This window comes from Dipodomys ordii, unplaced genomic scaffold (genome assembly GCF_000151885.1).
Source record: "Dipodomys ordii isolate 6190 unplaced genomic scaffold, Dord_2.0 Scaffold62, whole genome shotgun sequence".
Classification (NCBI taxonomy): domain Eukaryota; kingdom Metazoa; phylum Chordata; class Mammalia; order Rodentia; family Heteromyidae; genus Dipodomys; species Dipodomys ordii.
Window position 1 is genome coordinate 10,901,644 of NW_012267278.1, and position 18,153 is coordinate 10,919,796.

At 39.0% G+C, this 18,153-nt stretch overlaps 1 protein-coding gene across 5 annotated transcripts in view; it reads right to left on the reverse strand.

Annotated features, from left to right (window-relative positions):
- Positions 1-18,153, reverse strand: part of Klhl32 (kelch-like family member 32) — a 142,343-nt gene that overhangs the window by 35,603 nt on the left and 88,587 nt on the right. The window lies entirely within an intron of this gene.

An 18,153-nucleotide genomic window follows, 5' to 3' on the forward strand; every position in this document is an offset into this window, starting at 1 on the left:
TATTTTTTTTTCTGCTCAGAAATATATTTCAACGGAATCAAATCTTATGAGAATCATATAGTCAGGAAAAAATCCTGACAGATTGTAAAAAAGAATTTTCAGTTTAGCAGATTCAATAAGAATACATATTCTTCCATTGTTCATTTAAAACATTCTGAAGTTGAGAAACTGATAAATGCTTTTATTTCCACCTTTTACATCAAAAGTTTGTGCCCCAATGATTGCTTTATAGAGATTGCAAATGATGGCTTTATAGATACGACAAAAGCAGATGCTCTTGACATCAAACAAAGCTTGTCTTCGGTTGAAGATAAAGATTCAGGGTTAGAGGGACCAAAATGAAAACTTCTTAAAGACCTGTCATAAGCAAGTTTCAGATACTTGGGATCCTAGAGAAAAAAAAAAAAGTGATTTGAGCTGGGCGTGGGTGGCTCACGCCTGTATTCCAGCTACTCTGAGGATCACCATTCAAAGCCAGCTTGGGCAGAAGAGTCCGTGAGACTCTTATCTCCAATAAACCACCAGAAAACCAGGAGTGGCGTTGTGGCTCGAGCGGTAGAGCGGTCGCCTTGAGCTGAAGAGCACAGGGACAGTGCCCTAGCCCAGAGTTCAGGCCCCACGACTGACCAAAAAAAAAAAAAAAGTGATTTGAATTTTTCTTTAGTTCAGTCTTATCACAACAGGAAGAGGTTTTTAAAAGACAAGGAAAAATAAAGATAAGAAAATGTTCAAGTTGGATCTATACTATAAACATGTATGAAAACACATACATGGTTATATGCATATATACGCAGTTGAATAAAAGATAGTATGCTCAGGGGAGGACTCCAATGGTGTTACTCCTCTGAACAACTAATGAACAATTTAATAAAAGGAATACCAGGAAGCCAAAATTTTTTTTTGGAAGGGGATGAAATCAAGGGGAAGGGGGCTGATGAATGGAGAGAGGAAAGCTGGGCAAATCCAGCCATTCTAGTTAATTCACACCTGTGAAAATGGAACCACACAGCTTGAATGGACAGGTAGGAAAGATGGGGAAGAAGATGTCAAGGGTGACACTGATTAAGATACCTTGTATTCGTAATCTGACTGGTTAAATTGGAATCTCTTTGTACAATAAAGATCATCATTAGGCTGGGCGCCCTTGGCTCACACCTATAATCCTAGCTACTCAGGAGGCTGAGATCTGAGGATCGTGGTTCAAAGCCAACCCTGGCAGGAAAGTCCATGAGACTCTTATCTCCAATAAACCACTAGAAAACCAGAAGTGGCTCTGTGGCTCAAGTGGTAGAGCGCTCACCTTGAGCTGAAGAGCGCAGGGACAGTGCCCAGGCCCAAAGTTCAAGCCCTATGACCGACAAAAAAAAAACACAAAAAACCCCCCCAAAACACAAAAAAACAAGGATCATCATCACCATCAATCATCATCATCCTCATAATAATAACAGAAAAAAGGAAAATAGTAATGTTAGTATACCACAATACTGTTTTATTCCCCACCAAGTGGCTACCAATTTGATCTGATCATTAAAAAAGATAACTTAAAAGATCAGCAAGGAGTTAGACTGACCTTGCATTCATCATTTACTTTCTCATATGTAAAATGAATGAGCTAACGAACAAGCTAACTTCTACCTCCAAGTTATGTGTCACCTGTGAGGCTAGCAAAAATATGTTTAAGTAGAATCTTCTAAAACTTCTGTAGGTAGGAGAGGCAAGCAGAATGAACGGCTATAACTAGGATTCAAGCCACCGGTTTCTCTCCATGCTAAAGCATGAATAGATTTATATAAATCTCTTCAGAAAAGCAAAGCAGTATTTTTTGTTTATAATTGTGTGTGTATGATCACATAGACCTGCATGCAGAGAATTTAGGTTATACTAAAATTCCTTTTAATTGCTGGGAACAGATTTGATCAGATAATAATATTCAAGTAAACAGATTCCACTGCTTGTGAAATTAAAATAATCTCAACCCAAGAAACACACATTTCAAATTAGTTAGGTGACTACTACAAGGGGTAGTATTTATTGAGAATTGCAGAATGTGATCTTACATATAAATTTAAGTGTTTAGTATACTGTTCACATCAATTTTATCTCTGGATAATATCATTCCCATGTAACATAAAAAACTTTATAGATGGCAAAAATGTCTTAAAAGACAACAAAATGCAATTAATGTTACCCATGCCAGAGATGCTGCAAGGCAAATGAAACATATTCTTGGTCATCTCATGTTAGACTGAACCACAGAATATATATATATATATATATATATATATATATATATTTGACCTTGGTTAGTCAATTTGTCTTTGAGCCAAATGACAAGTCATTGAGTCAGGGATGGCTGGGATTGCTTCCAAACATTACGTGATGCTGAGCAGATGTCTCGAGGCTTCTGAATGAGGTCTTAGTGCTTGTGCTTTACATAAAACACCCTATTAGATGTTAAGGGGACTTTGCACATGGTCAGTGTGCCACTAATATTGTTGGAACAACACTGGAAAATGAGAGAAAAGCAATTTGGTCAAAAGGAGCAAACTGCAGTGTCTCACACTTGTAATCCTAGCTACTCAGGAGGATAAGATCTAAGGATCAAGATTCAAAGCCAGCTGGGCAGGAAACTGCAGAAGACTCTTATCTCCAATAAACCAGTAGAAAACCAGAAGTGGTGCTGTGGCTCAAGCAGTAGAGCGCTTGCCTTGAGCTGAAGAGTGCAGGGAAAATACCCAGGTCCAGAGTTCAAGCCCCATGACAGACAAAAAAAAAAAAAAGGAGAAAAACTACAGTATCCCATCAACAAACAGAAAGTAGAGAATTCTATATGATCACACTATTGTGCATTATTTCTCAGCTATCGTGGGCAAAGAGGACACATTATCAGGATAAAATCAGCAGAAATAGTTCCCTCCTTGAAACTAATAGGCACATGCCAATCAAGGTAAACGTAGCACCGTGTAAAAGAGGCAGGACTTAATGTCCAAAGACTTGTTCCCAGTCTGGGTCTGTGGTTCAGTGATAGAATATTTGCTTTCATGTGCAAGACCCCTGAGGATGTGTGCATTTAGGATGAACATCCATACAGTGAGAATCAGTTCCATCATCTGCAATGTAAGGGCGATGAAAGAAAGTCCAGAGAGTGAGCCAGAGACAAAGACAGAGATGGAGAGAGATTCGAATCTAATTGTTTTTGTATAATATTTAGCAAATTCTCACTTGGTTTTCTTAGCTTGATTTTCTGTCAAGTACAGCTAAGGGTTATTGTGTATGACTTCCTTCAAATACCAACTTAATTTAGTGGCTTGAGAAAACTAAAATAACAATTAATTGTCTGAACTGATTACTTATCTTCTTGTCTTGTTCTTCTATGGGTTGTTTAGCTTTTGTTTTTCGTTCACCAATTTCTCTATTCCTTGAGTATTCATTATAAACCAGGAACTTACCTGGTGAAAAAGAAGAGTGCCACCAGTTCATTCTTATTTGCCATCTAATTCAAGCCTTATGAATACCATACAATGCAATGCTTACTCTTGCCTGAAGCATCAGATCAAGGATCTTGACATGTTCCTAAAAATATACTCATGGAATCTGATATTAGGGGGAATATCCTACAAATTTTGAAAGTTTCAGCTTATTTTTTGTAGGAGTTCAGACAGCATCTTTCCATGCTGCTGTGTTTTGGTGTCTTAAATGTGGCTGGCACATTTATAAATTTCAGGTTGAAAAACACTTTTTCATTTGTAGGCATGTCCTCCTAGAGCATCCTGAAAGCTTCAAGCTTTTGAACATTTCTTTGTGAATTGATTTGCGAATAGTGAGCCCATTCCAGGTGCATTGGCATATGTACTCCCCACCTGAAATCAAACTTTTAATAGTACAGTGTTGACCAAATGAACCTCACAGGCTCAAGCAGCTGTGACACTGACACAGAGACTGTCAAATTCCCTTGCATGCAGAATTGGGGAGCCCAGGACATACCTAAGTGGTATTTAAGAGTTTACAGTTGGCAACCTTCAAATCAAAGAATCTTCAAAAGAATGCTCCAGAGAAAAGAACCCTCAAAGGTCACTTCAAATTTGAATGGAGAGGTTATCTATCTTAGGAACTTGAAAGGAAGCACAGGATTCATCACTGTTAGGGGCCAGACTCCACTACCAAGGCAACAGTGCAGAGAGCAGGGGCTCTGCCAGCTGGTGGGGGTGATGGAAGGGGAGTGTAGACTGTTCTCGATTTGCTAAGGAATGCCACTTCCTGACAACTTCACTATGGAATTCCACTCTGGCTGGTGATGTTTAAAAGGCATATGTCACACTGTATTCTCCAAATTCCTTTCATCATAGTGTAAATAAATGGGGAAGAACAGATCCTTTATTCTTTCGAGTACACTAGAAAACCACATCCTCAGGAGTCTGAGATCTGAGGATTACAGTGTGAAACCACCCTGGGCAGGAAAGTCCTTGAGAACTCTTTCTCTGATTAACAAGTAGAAAGCCAAAACAAGTGTGGCTCAAATTAGTAGAGTGCTAGCCTTGAGCAAAAAAAAACAAAAAACAAACAAAACACCTCAGAGACAGCACTCAGATCCTGAGTTCAAGCTCCAGGACACACACACACACCCGCCCCTAAAAACACACCCTAACCACAATTCATAGATATATATTTTTTCCTTACCAAAATAGAAATTTCAAATAGATGTAGGCCAACAGATAGTCAAAGAAAGGGACTGGAGGGGGGAATCTGAGCCAGTCATTTAAAACAAGTATCAAACTGAATTTCAAAAGCGAAATGTACTGTGTAAGAATCAAAGCAACAAAGAGACAGGGAGAGATGTTTGGGAGGGCAAAATGGCTGGGGAGAGTGTTAGGTCTGCCTGGGAAAACAGCCCCTCCTCCCTTCCTCTTCACCTGCCAGAAACCAGCAATCCCCTGCCAGTCACCTGACTATGAGTTGGCAAAGGACCCCAGTCGCTAAGGTCAACTGCTCATCCACTGAGGTCATTTCCTGCACAACCCAGATCACACCTCCCTCAATCAGTGAGAGCTTCCCCAGCCTCTGAGATCACTTTCCCATCTACTGTAGTCCCCCCTCCTCCCTTTCCAGCTCAACACAAATCCCCTCCTCTTTCTCCTCCTTTCCCTCTCTCTCCATGTCTCCCTCTCCTGAGGTCTGCAGTTTGCTCTCCACCCCACCCCCTAAAAAAAAACAACCCTCTTTTCTGCTTGAACCATTTAGCAGTTTCCTTTCCAGTGAACTTTACAGACAGGAAGACAGGTGTAAGAAGAGATGGCCATGAGGGGCAAAACCAGAGATTCCACCATCTTGGAAGACATGTGAGAGAAGAGGGGGCTTCAGAGGCTGAAGGAATGATGAGGATATGGGAGTGGCTATAGTGAATACAGATGTGGGGACTCAAGTGGTAGAAAGCCAGTCTTTGAGTGAAAAAACCTAAACTTGAGCACAGGGGGAGGGAGGGATTACAAATGTGAATCTGGACAATAGACAAGACAATGGCTGTGTTTTAATTCCAAGGGGCAACCCATCAACATTTGCTGTATGAGAGAACATGGGACATTCTCCATCTGATTAAGAAGAACAGGGGGAACTAAGTGTTTAAGAGTGCAGGCCAAGCAATGAAGTGTGAGACATTCACAGGACTTTCTGAGGGGCCGTGGCTGCAAGAGGGCTCAGTCTTTGTGGTCTGAGTCAAGGTGAGAGCTCAGTGGTGGGCAGATCCTGGAGGGCTGAGATACAATAAAGTCCTTTGTTTTAGAGATGCATTTTCTCCCCTTCTGCAAAGAAAGCACAAATATCTGGTGAGGTCAGAACCCAGGAAGGCTCAGACCAACACCAATTTGAAACAATGAGTTATTTTCTGAAAGAAGAAATGACCGTTGGTTTAAGTCTCATTAACTAGGCTGCCTAATGGACCTATAAAATAAAGACATTGTCACAGACAGCACGAAGGAATAGAAAATGTAAGCTGGCATTTCTTTTCGAAATATCAAAAATCCCTATCGATTGATTTGATTGACACATTTCCTTCCTCATTACCCTTTTTCCCCTTATTGCTTAAAAAGCAAGACATGACTAGTCAATAATTTTATGAAGTGTCTCTAAAAGCTGTTTTCTCCATGTTGTTTATTCAGTTAAACAAAAATAATCCTGTGTGGTCTAATGGGGTAAAGAATTTGGTAAGGCTGTGTATGCACAAGGCTGTCCTCATTTCTTTTTACGTAAATATTGTAAACAGTAATGTTGCCCAAATAAGGGCTGTATTAAAACAGTAACTCGATTCACTGGCTTAATTCACTTTTAGAGCCTGTTCAGGTGAAACTGAATTATCACCTAACGACCTTCTTTACTATTCAAAAACAAACATTCTTTAAGCCAGAAATAATGTGAAAATAGCACATTTTAAGTAAAATTATAATCATCATGATACTGACATTTTTAACACCTAAAGACTTAAATGCTTTACAACTGTACTACTAGAAAAAAAAAATCCCAGGCTCAGTACAATTATGCCGTTGAATTAGGAAACAAATGAAGACACTACAAACAAACAAAAAGCAGAGTGCCGCCTCTAACTCTCGGATGCCTGATATATACATACACCTCTATTCACAGCTTGGAAACAGAACTAAGGGACTTCTTTTCTTTAAAAAAGTATGCGTAAAAGAAACAGAAAACTAATTCCAGGATGTGCTACATATTGTAAACACCAGCGTTATTAGATGCCTGTATCCTTTTTTTGCCCTATACTTCAAATAACTACAAGATCAGGAGCCTGCCCTGATCACAACTCAAAAAAAAAAAATCAGTCTTCCTATGTCTACAGATAAATTTCAGTTTCCCTATGTGAGTCCCTCACCCTTATTTCTCAGGAAGGGAAGATGCTGTATCCAGAAGCAAGAATTTGACAAACTGATGCAAAGCAGGGTAGCAAGAGAACTGTAGGGAGAGCGAGATCTGCGGTTTCAACTGTTCCCATTTTGAATTTACTGCATTTGCTGGTTAGAGTAAGAAATAGCGCATCCTGTATGAACTGCTGCATTAACCAACTGTCCAACGTATCCCTGCCATTTACACTTTCCACTGCGCAATCAGAATGGAAACATTTGCTTTATTGGAAGGCAGTGATAAGGATGGATTTTTTTTTAAGTTTCCATTTTTAAGTGAAAATGAAAGAAAAATGCTCTTCTAGATGTGTTGTGCCTTTGAGCTCCAGTTGAAAAAAAGCAAAAAAAAAAAAAAAAAAGGCAGAGAAAGCTGCTGTGAAGGTCACCGAGTGAAAGAACTTCCTCGGGGCACAGAATAAATTAAATCCCAAGGAAAAAATAAAATGTGATTTCCAGAGTGTGAGGCACAAACTCCAAATGACAATGATTGACAGGCAAACTATATCCGTGCAATATCCAAGACTGCACGTTCTCATTTACCTCAGTGTAGCCAGCAAGCGCCCATTAAACATCCGTCTGATGCCCAAATTAACCTTCTTGGCAAACTGAAAGAGGCACAAACTATCATAATCAACCTTTCATTATCACAGCAGCCTCTAGTTAAAGGGTCAGAATAATTGTGCCATCAGAGCCTTGATTGTTTTCAATCAACAGACGGCTGGAGTGACAGCTCGGTGATGGAGGAGTCTGATGAAACTGCACCAGGCCTAATCAGAGCAGATGAAAGGAAGGCATGATTGGTGCAAATGAACAGTCGTGCCTCTCCTTTTCATTTACAATCTGAAATTACTCTTAAATTTGTGGGTTTTTTTCCCCTCCCTTATGAGCACCACTGAAAGAATGTTTGACTTATTATGAGTTCTGACAGTGCAGAGTTATAAAACACAGGTAGGGTTATCAGCTGAGACTTTAAGTGGGTATTCAGCATAATTCTAACAAATTCACTCTTGAAAAGCACAAAATGACTAAAAAGCCTTCCCATGACCTAACCTCTCAGTGCTATTTGATTAGCAGACCCATTTATTTTGCTGGCACTGTAAATGATAAGAAGATAAAACCAAGACAGGGATGGCCTGTAAATGTTTTCTCTCTGTTTTTAGGAGAGGTTTCCCTGTCCCTAAATCCTTACAGTTCTCTCTTGGTATCTTAAGAAACATGAAAAGATCAGGAGAATTCATTCATCAGGAGGTGTGCATCCAAGACAAATGAGTTTTGGTTAAGAAGGTGAAACTATACTGGAAACTGCAGGTCCTACAGATGAGGCTGAAACCCACCAACTCCAATCTGATCTCAAAAGAGAATAGCGATGGGATGAAACAAACAAACAAAACCCCCTGAACATTCTGCATGAGAGGGCTGGCAAAAATTTGGCATACAATTTGAAACAGTATAAAGTTATATTTGCACAGCTGCTTTTGTGAGCAAACTCTAGACATCGGTGTTCTTTGAAATTCATTGATGAATGTGGAATATCCACTTGGAGTACAAAAAATAAGCTTCTAATTTCTATTTTCTTCTTTAATCTTGAGATCAACAAGTCCAATCAGGGGAATATTATGATGTAGGTCAGGACTATACAACAAGAGGAAAGCCTTTTAGCTGCAAAAATTAATATGTACCTGTGGGTGATGTACACTTTAGGGATTTTGATCATTCGTGATGATAATTCTCTGGATTGTGTGCTTTGGGATTATAATTAGCATCAATGGAAGACAGAGGAGAACGTAGCTAGTGGTTTAGGATTCAGGATAATTTTTTAACCTCTTCACTCAAAGTTTCTCTTACATAAGAATTAACAAAGTAATAAAAGAAGAGCTATTAAAAATAGCCTTGAAGTTTCCTTAGCAAAATTTGTTCCACAACACCCAGATCTCTTTTTATGGGCCACTGCTCAATTCATATGTACTCAGAATGTTCAAAACCCACATAGTTCTACCTGTTTAGAGATAAGACTTCCAGCAGAAAATTGACAGATCTGCTCTGTAGCTTTTTGTAACACCTCAAAGTTCTGTTCTGGGGTTCTGAAAATATTTTTTTTCAGAGTAAGACAGTGACGAACAGCTCAAACACTTCTATTTTCCAAAGCTATTCTTGCTTCCTCTTTTTTTTTCTCAGGTGCCCAACTTGTGTGGCAGGTGACTTCATTTCCTGTGTGCTTACAGGCATCTCCAGCAAGCTTTATCATGACACACACTCCATCAATCTCCTGAGGAGTTGGTTCTCTCAGTGTGAGCTTGGCTTTTTAAGCCATGACTTCCTTCTGCCCAGAAGGCAGTTTGTGTATAGGTCAAGGAGGGATGGCTTTGGGATGCTGACTGCACAGAGGGCTTAAAACAGGATTTTCTGACTGGTTCACAAGGCATGAAGATGAAAGGCAGGCCAATTTAGGTAAGTCCCTATTCTAAGCCCCAGAACACAAGGAGTGTGGAATTAATCATTCTAAAGCACTACACAGCCTCTTTACATTGCCTAAATCTTACATGAAATGAGAAGAGCAAAAATATTCTTCAGGGGACCTGGCAAACCTGATGAATCACCCCCCTTTGTTTACTAGATTATTTACTCTTTATTGGATTTATAGGAGGCTTCACTCCAAAGAGTACATAGTCCCAGAAGTGGGCAGAAGAAGGGATCCCACACAGTGTCAATCTCACAGCCAAAGAGGGATGACTAAGTGCATTTGTCCCTTAACGAAGCATCGTCCTTTCTGGATGGAGAGGTTTAGTTTTACTTTCAGCTGTGAGTAATTTCCCATTGTGATTGGCTGACTTATAGTCAATTTAGTATAATTAATGCCAAATTACATTGTAATTCACATAGAATTACAAATTAAAAGCTATATTAAGAGCAAATGAATTAATCAAAATTAATGATATTATGCTCACTTTTCCCCCCCAGTGTTAATAAGATAGGTCTTCCTAAAACGTTTAAACTTTAGCGTACCATCCATCACTCCTTTAATTACCCAATTTCCTTGTATGGCCAGAGGAGGTAATGTGTGGCCATTTCTCATCAACAAAAACACACACAGAGAAGATACATCCATTCAGCTTCCAATGTGGAGGGCCCCTTTTATCTTCTGTCCTTGAACATAACTGACTTACAGCACTTTCATAAACAAGAGGGAATCATGTTAGGAATCTTTGATATCTACCTTTAGAATCCTTCAAGGTCTCTTTTGTCCTAGAAAGATTTATCTTCCAGGTTGTGCTTTATCTACCAGAAGACTGGAATCTGCTTGTAGTCCCATTCAACTCAATGGAGATGGTCAGACTAGGAGCAGAACATCGCCCAACTCATGTCAATAGGCACGAAAGGAGCCTTAAAATGATCTTTATTAATGGATACTGTCTCTGATCATTGTCTTACAATAGGTTCTTTTCCAGATTTTTTTTTCCTGTGCATGCTAGGGAAACAGCCAACATTGAGCTGTATCTCCAGCCTGAATTCAGAGATTCTTTATTTTTACTTTGTAGTGAACAGCAACAACAAAACTATAAAGGCAGAGGTAAAAGTAACCACATTTAAGAATGTCAATATTCAACAATAAACATTAAGACTTCTCTAGGCTTCTGCTTTGAATGCAAATATCCATGAGCTGCTGAGTTACTCCAGAGTTCAGATTTCCTCCTTTAGAGTGCTTAGGCCAGAAAATCTCTAGTCTGCCACAGCTAGCTCACATGAACATGTGGCTACTCAACTGTGGCCTGATATTGTAGGAACTGGGTCCATGAGTTCATTTGTGTTAAAAAGGGGTCACGTTTATCAAAGTCAATAAAGTAATAATTTTCTCTCTCTTAAAACCCCATATCTTAGCCATCATCTGTGTCAATTTCTGCTGCATAAATTTCCAGATTTTCAATATATTGAGTATCAAATAAAGAGGCAATGATGAATCATTTCTGGTTCTTCCATCCCTAGATAGAGACAAGAGCCTCCAGACTTTCTCCCACACAGTCTGGATCACTGTAGCACTCAGCTTCTCTTTTACACTGATTTAAATCTTCCGATAGGATTTTTAAAGTGATTCTCCCTTATCAGCCTTCCTTTCCTGCTCTGTACTTCACCACCTTTTACTTGATGGAATGAGAGGTGGTTTCTTCCTTTGCTATCCCTTCTCCTTTCTTCATCAATCTAATGAGAGCCCGATCTTCTGAGCTGTGATCAAAAAAGACTCTCAGCAACACTCCCCCTGTGCTGCTTCTATTAGAGACATTTTGGGAGCCTCCCACAAAGTTGTACAACAGGTGAAGATGAAAACCAGTCATTTATTAGGACATGTCTACTGCTGGCTCACTCATTATAGAGTAATCTATAAAAATCTGACTTACAAGATGCATGAGATACTTGGAAGTCCTGGCTTTTTTGTTGTTAACTGTTCCGGTGTGTGTGTGTGTGTGTGTGTGTGTGTGTGAGAGAGAGAGAGAGAGAGAGAGAGAGAGAGAGAGAGAGACTGTGCTGCTCAAATTAAGGACTTGGCATATTTCAAGAGAATATAGTGGATCAGTCACTGAACCTTTTCAAGCTTTTGGTTTCTTTTTTTTTTCTCCCTAGTTAAAATTTGGATAAAATTTTCTTGATCAAACTTAATAAGGTGGATGAGAGACCCAGATGAAATTATGTGCAAAATGCATGAAAATAGGAAGCTCTCTACACTTACAAAGAATTATTATTGTTGTTATTATTGATGGACTTCTGTGCCTAGCCTCAGGGTTTCTACCTCATATACAGCTTATGGTTGGGTTTTATTTTTAAATCCCTGATAACCCAGGTAGCAGCAATATTACTGCAGGCCACCAATGCATAAGTAATATTCTCCAGTCATCTCCCCCCAGCCACACACACACACACACACACACACACACACACACTTCTCACAGCAGCAACAAAAATATCAGTCTGGAAACAACATGAATCACAATGAAAATTAGAAGCAGAGAACATAAATATGTCATATCTCATAAATCACCTTGTTGTTCTGTTGTGCTCATTTTTTTATTTAAAAAAAGGAAAGGCAAAAAAAAAACTATGAACCCATGGGAACAGCGGCACATGAATACAAGTTGGGTCTCTGTCATTTCTGATAATCACTGCCTCCCTCACAGCTACTTGACAACCCACAGCTCTAGTGCTGAGGATTAGTTGAGCAAAGTCCCTCTGAAATGAATGTGTCATGTGTCTCACAAAGGCAAGCCGCCCAGACAAACAACAGCAAAGCCACTAGTCAAGCTACTAGGGGATGATTCCTCACAGAGGAATTAGCTGCATGGAGATCAGAAAGGATGACTAAATATATACTCTGGCAGCTTCAAGCCTAGAAATAGCAGCGTTTCTCAATGTCCAGCTGGGGGCCCTTAGAAGATAAAGCATCCTCCAGGCCACACTATTTGGGATGCAAAGAAGCTTCTGTTTACTCTCTTCACTAACATCTAATAAGAAGGAAATAGAGACGTCCTCATCATGTTTGTAAGGCTGCAGAGTAGCTGAGCGAGCTGTAAGATGTTTTGGAGAAATTGAGAAGTGGTACAAATTTGATTAGCTGAAAGAACGGTAAGTAAAGAAAGGAAAATAGAATGAGACATCACATAGATGCCCTGAAAATGCCTATTTGGCAAAATGATATACTCACAATGCCACAATACACGTATGAAATAGGATTGAGGAAGAGCAGAAATGTGATGGGAGCTTACAATTGTGTTTGAGGAGAGAGTTCTCAGGACTCAGTATGTTATTCCATTTCTCTGGATGTAAAATGTGAATGCTATATTCAATGATTTTTTTTTAGTAAATGGCAAGCCCACAGTCTGACTTCTTCGACTTGGACTGGTACCACATGGAATAGCAGAGGTTGCAAAGCTGTTTGGAGGACATATACACAAGAGCAAGTGTTAGCAATAACCAAGCACTGAAAGAAAAGGAAAAGGAATTCTGGGTAGTATGAAAATGTCCACTCTATAACATCTCACTTCCCATTGTACCCATTCATTTCAACATACCCCGTCCATCCCCACTGGGAATGAACCACTCATGGTAGGAAATGAGTAAGAAGCGAAGTCCACCTAGACTCTGCAGTGCCCATGAAAGCAGGGCACATTGGTCCCTTCCTTTACCCAACTGGCCTGTATCCATCCCATCAACAAGCAATAAATGAAGAAAATGAATAATCTATGGCCAGACAGATCTGGTACTCAGTAACTGTTTGGAATGAATGAAACAGTAAGATAGCATATGCCATGGAACATGACAAAATTACGATGACAACAGAGATAATGAGGCAGGCAAAGGGTTATTATCCTTCAGTCTGCAGGTTGAAAAGGGGATCAGAATGATCAGGCATTTCTTCATATGTATGCATGCATGCATGTATGGATGTATTTGCTGTGTTTGGGATTATACCCAGGTCCCAATCATGCTAGGCAAGTGCTTTACCTTAGTCCAAATACATCGTCATATTTTTTTAAATTCATAGGATTAATTTGGTGTATCTTTCTGTCCATCACACTTGAATGAATTTAGAAGACTACATTAGAACCCAAGAATTAACAGATATGAGTTGGTTTCTAGCTGTTTTAAATCTCAGTTTCCCTATTCATGTCACTGAAAAACAGCAACAACAAAAAAAAAACAACTCAATAACAAATGGTGGCAGCATTCTTGAAACGATGATATGGAATTTAAATTAGAAACATGTGACAGCATTGTTTCCCATATCACAGTTGGAAATGTTCGCTTCTCCCTGGCCAGAGGTACATTTGGGTCAATTTATCATCTAAGAGATAAAAGATGAAAGCTGAGTACATCCCCATGTCCTCTACTTTCTAACTATAAAGGGATGGGAAAATTTTCATTTGGGTTCACCTTCTGGGATTCCTTTTAAAGAAAATGATTAGATCAAGCAGTAATGTGGGTGATTTTGTGGTACAGATAAAAGCTGAGGTGGAGTTTGTCAACAAAATCCACTGCATTTGAAGCTGTTGACCATCCTAAACGATATGTGACTTACATCTCTCGAGATACAGATGGAATATATTAATAAGAGTATAATTCATGGAAGCAAATTTCTGACAGAAATATAAGGAAAAGCGCAGACTTAAAAAGGCAAACTTGTTTTGCCTTCTCCATTTCCTAGAATACACTGAGTGTTATGTAGGCTGTCTTATTATCCACTCAATGCATTTTAATAGGAAAACTCTGCCTTATTGTCTAGATTTATTATTTATGGAGTGCAAGGGAACAATATGACATTGCACACTGCAAAGGCAACAGGCACAGCCTGTGGGTAATCAAAGACAAAGTTAAACAAGATTAACCTGCCCACACACTCCCCACACCATTGACATGGGCCATAACTACATTCAAAGGTTCCCTCTGCTAAGGTCTGTCCTTGCATCAATCAGGTGACTACTGAATTATTATCTACTTAAGTTCAGGCAGATTTTGCCTCAAAATACAAGTAGCAGGTACCCTCAGACCCAAAGCTAGTGAGAGAAAAACACTGAGAATATTCCAAGGCTCAGAAAAATTGAAAAAGTACTGTCCCTATGAATACAAGTCTACCTCACTCAAAGTAGGAAACAGTAACCAATAATGAAGGAAAACAAACTACTTATGAGATAAGGGTGAAATTAATCTCAGTAACTTAATCAATATTTTTGTGAAGCTTCCTAGAGATTTAACTTCCAGCCTAATAGATGCTTAAGCATCATTCCCCTTAATCTTCACAATTACTTAAAAATATCCTTTGTGCTCATACTACTTTGGGGGATGAAGTAAAGAGTCACATATTTGTACTAATGACTTAAAATAATAGAGGTTCCTCCCATTACTGGTAAGGCTTGGGAGATGACACCTGTTAAGACACCTGTCCACTACCTTCCATGTCAGAATGGTTTAGGGCACTTAACAGGCGCCCAATAAGTATTGATAGATGAAGAGCTACAACTTCTGTTTTTTTCTAGGAATTTGTATCTCCATTTTCTATCAATGGCCTTTCTATTGAAAGTAGTCATTTTCCCCTCAGACTCGTGAAAGACAATATGACACTGAAGAATCCAAAAATGTACTTTCCTTAGGAAAAGAAACAGATTATCAGTGGTGCTGACTAAAATAAAACTAGGCTGATGTGTGAAGGTGATATGGAATCATTTCAGTTTTTTGTTTTCTTTTTAGTGAAGAGTTGCTGTGTTTTCCTTATTTATCTATTTATTTAAAGCTATTTAATTAACGGATAAGGATTGTCTACATTGAAGTTGTGCAACAAGGTGAAATAATATACAAATGCACACCATATACTAATGACCATGGTCAAAGTAATTAGCATATCTACTACCACCCATGTAATTTAAATCCTCAGAACCTACTGATCTTGTAACTGAAGATTTTGTACCCCTGGTCAGTTTTTCCTCAATTCTACCCAACCCTCGCATGCCCCTTATCTATTGAATCTAATAGGGATCAGTTCAGTTCAAAGAGATAAATAAAACCTGGAAGCTGATGTGAGGAACCTTCTGTCTCATACTTCCACCTCATCTCTAACTGCATTGTCTCCTTTTTCTTTAAACCCAATAACCGACTTGCTGTGTTTCATCTGACTCTTGAGAAATCAGTAGTCTCAAAACATAAAACCAAGTGCTGTATTGAACTGAATCTCACAAAATAAAAGAAAAACAAAGTAGTTTTTGAAAGGACTCCTATGTCCTTATATATCTAAGTTATGAATAGGTACACGTTTCTATTTTACCTGTGAATACAGAACAAAGTAGCCAGACTAGACTAAGGAAAGAGGGGAGGGGGTGGACAAATATCCCGGGGAGAGACTATGAAGCCTTCTGTGAGAGAAGATACTTAAAGTGTAAAAAGGTCAAATAAAAAAGAAAATCAGATATAAGGCATAATGTTGAGGGATTTCACAGATTTAGAGATGCACAGAACAGAACTGTATCTTGTAGCACATTTTATCAAGGAAAGGGACTGGGGAAGGGAAAAGAAGGCAGGAAAAAGGTAAAAAAAAAAAAGAAGAAGAAGAAGAAGAAGAAAGAAAGAATAGAGTTTGTTCAGTAAGGATAATTCAAAGGTTCTTATGACAGATCTTCAGAGCCAGACTGTGTGAAGTCTGGAGAATAATGAAAATTAGACCTTTCACCGCAAAAGGAATTGCCTCGGATTACATGATCAGTGTATATGGAGCAGCCACCTGGGTAAACGTGTGTGTGTTTACTGCGCTCTCACCTGAGCTAGTGGTTGCACATATTAATCAAATAGCACTGCCCCTGCATCCACTTTTCTATTACCTGTCCTACTTTGTGCCAATTTCCTTTCTCTTCCCCAACAGCCCTTGTTTCACTGTTCTTCTTTAAGACATGGGATGGGGATTTGTCAAAGTCAATGAGCACTTTATTACAGTGAGAACGTTTCGTAATGAACAATTCAGCAATTTAATGAGATTCTGTAGATGTGTCTCCAGCCTGTCCATCAAGTTTCACTTCTATAAAGCACCCTGACACTAATCCTCTGGCATACCCAATCTTCACCCTGGGCTGAATATTAGATTCTTCCATGGTATATTGCATTACTAGTATAACCTCAGCAAAAAAAAAAAAAAGATGAACTTAACTATACTTGAGGCACCGTAGCTGGTCTGATTTGATTTTTCTCCAGTGAGTATGAGGGAATTACTTATTTACTAAGATAAAGCCAAAGCAGTTTCTTATCGTCTGGTGAATGCCTAAATTGATAATATTTGTGTGAGTCTTTTAATTCTTTCTTGAGGACCATTTCTAAGAAAAAATACCTTTATTGCCTGTAGCTGAAATCAAGTTTCTAAAATTCTACAGTACAATATTAGTAACCTTCAGAGAGACAATTATGATAAATCGTAAGTGAACAGGATGGAATTTTCATAACACTCAGACATCTGCACCTCAACTCGTTGATATCTGCCAATGCCTTCATTCATGGTCACACAGGAAGAGAGACCCACAAGGCTGTGTGGCCTCAAACCTCAATTTAGTTAGAAAAAAGTAAAGGCAACATTTATGTGACTCTTTCCCTTCAGACGTGAAGAAAATATGGCTATTTCCCACCTGGAATTGACCAAAAGGAATTCTGATGACTTACACTGTCAGGAAAAGCTACTGATCATAGAAATCCCCTCCAAAATCACATCTTCATCAACACTTTCAACTTCTGCCTGCATAAATATTCCCAGAAATACCTAAGAAGCAGTGAAAACTAATGATTTTTTTAAAAAAATCAAGACAGTATGGAAGAGTGGAGAGTTGGGGGCAGGTATAATCAGATTTGGGTTTGAAGGCTAGATTTTTTTTTTTTAATTCTGAGCCAGCCACTGAAGCTTCATTCTATTAACCTGGAAGATTTGGGGTAGGGACAGGAAGTCTGCAGGCCTTTATGATAATAAGATATTAAAGTGTCCAAGACCCTAGACCTGGCTGACCCTTAGCACACTGTATTTCTTCAACAATAAAGAGGAAAGTGGCCAATTAATGAATACAAAGAAGAAATGAAGGTGTAAAGAAAATCATCTATAATTGACAGCTATAGATGACTCAGTTCTGACCAGCACTGAAATGCTCTCTGAATGTAATTAGTAAGATATCAGCTGCCATCCAATAGAATACTGAAACTTTCCTTTGTATTGGATATATAGCCATTCTGCAGATGATCATGAAATCCTGATCACTGGCTCTCTACTGTTTGTGGCATGAGAAAGTCAGCTTTAGAGAGAAGGGGAAGATGGTCTCTATTTCCCAAAGGTACCAGGTAGTTTCATTCAAGGCTAGTCAGAAGGCTAGGCAGAAGATGATGTAAATTGAGTAATCAACTTCAAAACACAAAACATCCTCCTGCACCCTAGACAAAGCAGTCACAGAATGTAAAAAGAATGCTCTGTCAGGCGAAAAGGCAAGGCTTAAGAAAATAGCAATGAATGCAGAATGAACAGAGGAGGGAGATTTTTCTCATTGCAGTGCAAGTTTCACTTAATTTGAGGTCCAAGCTGCTATCTACTGTAATTTTAAAAAAATCTTATTTTATTTTATTTATTTATTTACAGAAATCCCCAGAATTTAGCAGGCCCTGGTAGCTCATACATCTAATCCTAGCTGTTTGGGAAGTAGACATCAGGGGAATTATGCTTTGAGGCCGATGGGGCTAAATGACTGCAAGACCA